A 6,230-nucleotide genomic window follows, 5' to 3' on the forward strand; every position below is an offset into this window, starting at 1 on the left:
AACAAACATATTTTGTCATATAAATGTATACCCAATAGTGCATTGTTACCAAGATATGGCAGCGTTAATTAAAAGCTAGTATACCAATTTTACCCGTGGCTAAAATCGGAACTAACAGTCAGTGTTGGAGGTGCGAATTTGGAAACAGTGACATTGGTAATCACTCTACCACTGTGAGCTGTATACTTATACAAAAATTAATCTCATAAGTCAATAGAAAATGGTATGTGGAATACTGTTAGGTTTAGCCCAAGGACAGACTTCACCCTCGCTCTGAACATATGAGAGACTTTATCAAACCAAAGGAATTATTCATATGAATTAATCAATTTTTCACTGAATATTGTATATTTTAAAAATTAAGATTTTTTTACTGCAACTTTTCTTCTTTTTTTTTTTTTTTTTTTAACTAATGGCTGTAATGGGATGGGGTGGAGTGAGACGAGAATTGTTGAACCACGGGCTTGATCAACACAAATTGTAAATTGTAACAGAAAAGTAAGAAGTAAAATTTTCACTTTATGAAAAGTTACATGCGTCATATAATATCTTATGAAATTAGTAATACAGTAGATAGGCTATATTTTTATGTTATTAATATTTTAGTCACACACACAGATACATAAACATATACATATTAGTTTTTCTCTCATTTACATTTTGATAATAAGTCAAGTGTTGAACTAAATGCTTAGAAGTATTCTACACAAATTACGAAAACCTAACCTGAAGAATGTTGTGAAATTATTACTCTTATTTTGTTTGCTTTGGTGTTTGAAGTATGAATAAGTATTGTTATGATGTTATCAGTGACAGCAGCTAGTGAGCCTTGCTTATATCCTGTAATTTTAATACTGGGATGCTTCATGTTTTTATGTAAAAATAACATTAAAACCTTTCTTATTAGTAGAACGTAGTATGACTCCTTATACAAGTAAATTAGTTTATGACATGTTTAGTGTGAATGTCATAATTTCTCATGAACACATAAGATTTGTTCCAGCTTGGTTCAGAATCAATTCTGAATTGTCTGCTCATGCGCAGTAGCTCAGTGTGTGTTCCAACAAGACTAGAACTGATTCTGGACCGATTCTGAATTCCCAGTTGCCTGTCCCAACGTGCTTTAGGACTCGTTTGTAATGAGTGAAATTGGTTCTTGATTAAGAGCAGGAACTGGGAATTCCAAAATGTTGATGCATGCGCAGATGGTTTAATCTGAAATAAAATGTTTCGAGACTAGGCAGATTGAAATAAAAAAATAGTCCGTCATGAGTGATTTGGAAGGTGATAGTGAAATATTTTGTGGCGAATTAAATTCGGAAGGTGAATATAATTTTAATATGAGAAGAACCACGACATGGCGCGTCTTCAGGTTGTGGATAGAGGAGATGGCCTCCAGATATGGAGGGTAGCTGCGAATATATTGAATAAGCAGTCGTGGACAGCCGATAAGGGGTGGTCCTCCAGCTTGGGGGTTGGGCGAAGGGCTAACAACCCATCACCGTAAAAAACAGCTTGTTACGAATCCCCACAATAAAACAATATGGTTGTGAAACTTGGACTCTCACTCTGAGAGAGGAACATAGGTTAAGGGTGTTTGAGAATAAGGTGCTTAGGAAAATATATGGGGCTAAGCGGGATGAAGCTACAGGAGAATGGAGAAAGTTATACAACACAGAACTGCACGCATTGTATTCTTCACCTAACATAATTAGGAACTTAAAATCCAGACATTTGAGATGGGCAGGGCATGTAGCACGTATGGGCGAATCCAGAAATGCATATAGAGTGTTAGTTGGGAGACCGGAGGGAAAAAGATCTTTAGAGAGGCCGAGACGTAGATGGGAGGATAATATTAAAATGGATTTGAGGGAGGTGGGGTGTGATGATAGAGACTGGATTAATCTTGCACAGGATAGGGACCGATGGCGGGCTTATGTGAGGGCGGCAGTGAACCTTCGGGTTCCTTAAAAGCCATTTGTAAGTAAGAAGAAACTCTGAAGGCCGTGAAAGAACAGCTCAAGAAACATTCCAACGACGTAAAATCCTGAACTAGTTCTGAGAATGCAACTGACACATGTGTTGAAAGAAGTTTGGAATTAGTTAGGAATGCGTTCTGAATTGCTTGCTGGAACAAATCTGTAATTGACATTTAGCCACGTGTAATATACGTTTTATCTTATCCTAGTAATTATTGTAATTAGTTTCCTTCTTAATATAACATAGTTAGCCATAATGTTGTTTAAAGCTCTAGCGTGATGTAAAAATGCCTTTGTTACCAAGTAATTGGTCGTGTATAAAATGAATTTTTTTATAAGCAGTAGGCCTAAATTATTAAATTATTTGCATTATGAAATAATGATATCTTCACATGTGAAGTAATGAGCTACTCGTATTTCTGACAGTTGTTAACAGTTTGATATTAACAGGCAACATATTTGCAGCCAAGACCTCTTCAAGTGATATCTCTATCCAGTGCTTTTGCTTCAGTAAAGTCTCATTTTACAAACCTATGGGTCAACAATTGACTCTCTTCTGACAAAGGGAAAATTTTACAGTCTGTACAAAAGAAACCAAATGACCTGGAAATGTACAAAAACTTCCCCAGACTCTAAATCAACTACATGAATGGAATACATCAAATTTGATGACACTCAATTTAAGCAAAAGTAACTACCAAATATTTTCACTTGGTAAAAAGGAAAGAGAATTCAATATCCAATACAATGGCCAACACCTTCCTAGGACTTATGAATCCAAATATCTTGGAGTTATTTTCGATAGTAAGTTAACATGGAGCAACCATTTGAAATACATTTCTGAAAAAGCTCGTAAAAGATTCTCCCTTCTAAAAAGACTAGCAGGAAAGAAATGGGGATGCTCTGGGAATACTTTGAACACTACATACAAAATGTTTATACAGCCAGTGCTGACATACTGCGGAGAAATTTTAATTACTTCACCTTTCATAAACGAAATAGAATATGTTCAAAACCAAGCTCTCAGACTCATTACTGGTGGAATCAAAACAACTCCAATAGATTCTATGAGATTCCTCACTAATATTAACAGCATCAAAATGACAATAGAAGAAAAAGCACTGATTCAATATGAAAAACTTATTAGATTACCAGGAAACAATTGGCATTCATACAGTCCTCTCTGTAGATTGAAAACTCAAAAAAGTTTTATATCCATTGTTCAAGAATTAAAACAGAAAATCAATATCCCGAATTTAAAAGAAAACCTACAAATTAAACCAAACCCTTTAACTCTATTAAATATGGAATATAATCTAAATTTAACAGAAGAAATACTGAAATCAGAAGTAAACACTGAAATACTAAAACAATTGTCTTTAGAGACAATTAATATTAGATACCCTCCACAAAACTGGCTTCATTTATACACTGACGGATCCTTGATCTCCAGAGAACAAGGTGCCGGTGCAGGTGTTACGTGCTGTCTCTTCTCACTTTATAGATCTCTTGGGTATGGAACAACAAGTTTTGATGGAGAAATCATTGCAATAAATGAAAGTCTCAGGAATCTTCTATGCCACATCAGTAAATTTAAAAATGCAGTTATATTGTCAGACTCCAAAGCAGCTATTCTATCAATAGTCTCTAAACACACACCTTCATCTCAAACAGCAGAAATAACTAAAATGCTCTCTCAATTAATATCACTCAATAAAAGAATTGTATTCCAATGGATGCCATCCCATTGTGGAATCCTGGGGAACGAGAATGCAGATGCTTTAGCAAAGAAGGGCAGCACTGCTACTTACAGACCTGTAACTAAATCTACGTATTACTCTGTGAAAAGATTTATTAAATCTACATACTTAGACTTCAACAAACAAAATTTGATAACACAATCCCAAGGGAAAAAATGGAACTCTCTGCATCAAAATCCACAGTTAATTCCCGATTTACCACGAAAATCGTCTGTAGCTGCATTTAGATTGGCAACAGGCCATGATTGTTTGGCCAAACACCTGCATAGAATTGGAATATATCAGTCCCCTAACTGTCCATTGTGCAACTCAAACCAAGAAATGGATTCGGTCATGGTCATGATAATATCTTTGAAAAATATTGGAGTGCAAGAGGTCAAATGACTTTATTGTCAAACGCCTGGCATTAGAAAACAACAACATTTTTAACAAGAGCCAGAATAGGTCACATTGTCACTCAATTGTACCTACACCGATTTCACATTTCTGATAATCCTACTTGTCTGTGGTGTAATAATCATGATGAAGATCTGGAACACATTCTTCTATACTGTCCATCCATTAACCACAAAAGAAGTAAATTAAAATCATCAGTACCGGTTGCAGAAGACACAGCCCTGCAGTATATATTGACTACACCCCACCTCTGACTACTAGCAACAGGCACCTATAATGAACACCGATCAAAATACCCCTCATTTCTCGTGAAAAATAACAACTGAATAGACTACAGTGGATTATAGTGGACTTTATGTTGTCAGCAAAGACCTGGATACATTAAGAAGATTGATTGATAAGATAATTGTTTCGTTGCTAGGGCGCGTTAAGATTTTGTTTACTGTGTTTCAGAAGGCAGTGATATTGAAGCCAAATGAATCAAACAGAAATGACACATTCTTCCAAGAAACACGAATTAAATGTGGTGTTAATATTGTGTTAGGTAGCAAGAGAAGGACTGTGAAATGTACACAGAAATTACAACAATACATCATATTTCAAGGTAATGTTTTTTTTTTTTTTTTTTTTGCTCTCCTTTAATGCATTATATCAATTTATTATTATCTGCTATGCTTTGTCTACAGGTAACCTCAAAATTTGAGGAAGCAAAAAATAATATAAAAATATAAATAACATTCGTTCAGAATTGCAATAGTATTTATCAGGAAGCACAATATTGCATTCAGTTCACTAATGTGTAACATATGACACTATAACTATTTTCATCCATATAGGTTTCGATTGTCAGTTACAGTTAAATAACACGTTAATTATACTGTTAATAATAGTGCTAATTAAATTATAGGTGTGCATATGGAGTATTTAAATATTTTCCTGCACTAAGATTTGCCTTTAGAAACATCAGCCTTTTTAGTGGCGATCAAGTGACAGATATAAAAGATGCAGTGACCCTCCAAAAAAGTAAGTAGAACTAAAATTTTTTACCAATGGTGAAGATTTAACAATAAAATTACCCTCCTTTTTGCTTCCCAGTATTTGGAGGAAAGATCTTCAATACAGAATTCTTGAGAGATTCACAGTTGCAAAGTGTTCCATATCTGTTACTGCTTTCCTTCATTCATAATAATTTTTTGAAGTAATTAATTTTAATCCAGTTTTATTAAAATTCTTACTTTGACTTTCACGACCAATCTGAAAGTAGCTGTAGCGTATTTTCTGTATGGATATTTTCTGACTATTCCAATTATCAGCATTTGGAAGCTTGATTAATTTTTGTAAGTTAAGAGGGCTTATGTTTCAAGATACCATAATTGCTTTGTGAGAAATGATTCTTGCATTACTTTAATCGAAGTAGTTTTGATTGCACCAGCAATTGTGTACATTCTAGTATTGCTTATTACTAACTCGTGAGGTTTAGTATTTCACTACAATATTTTGGAAACGAGGTTGTATTTAGTATACATACTCTTGAATTACCATAATCTATTTTGTATATCTGCTAGTCTTTTTAACAGTTTAAATGTATTAGTTATCTTTACACTTACATGTTCAATGTGCTTATTATCAAAATGTATGCCCAGATATCGTGCATTTTGTGTTCTTAGTATCTCCATAGTTTAGGCATATTTCAACTGACTTCTTTCGTGAGGAGAAAAGTTGAAAGTTTTTCTCTATTTATTGGCTGACTTGTAGCTTGCAGTTGTTTTATTTATTTATTTTTTGTAAAGTCCAAATAAATGAGTAATAGCAAAAAGTGTGTTTTAGTTTCAATTGCTTTGGTAAATCATTTATATAAGTATAATAATTTAATAATTATTAAATAATATTACATATTGAGGTAAAGTCAAGTGAGTTTGTTTATATCAGAAGTTGCAGAGCCATTCATTGCAGTCCAGTATCTTTGAGTTATGAATCAGAATCTATTATGATGTGTTAGGTTTAATAGCTAATTGTAAATTTTTTAATGAAATTACAGCTCCAAACTTGATCCTAAATTTTTAATGTGCTTTCTTTTATCTAATTTTTCTTTCAA

Source organism: Periplaneta americana, chromosome 7 (assembly GCF_040183065.1).
Source record: "Periplaneta americana isolate PAMFEO1 chromosome 7, P.americana_PAMFEO1_priV1, whole genome shotgun sequence".
Taxonomy (NCBI): domain Eukaryota; kingdom Metazoa; phylum Arthropoda; class Insecta; order Blattodea; family Blattidae; genus Periplaneta; species Periplaneta americana.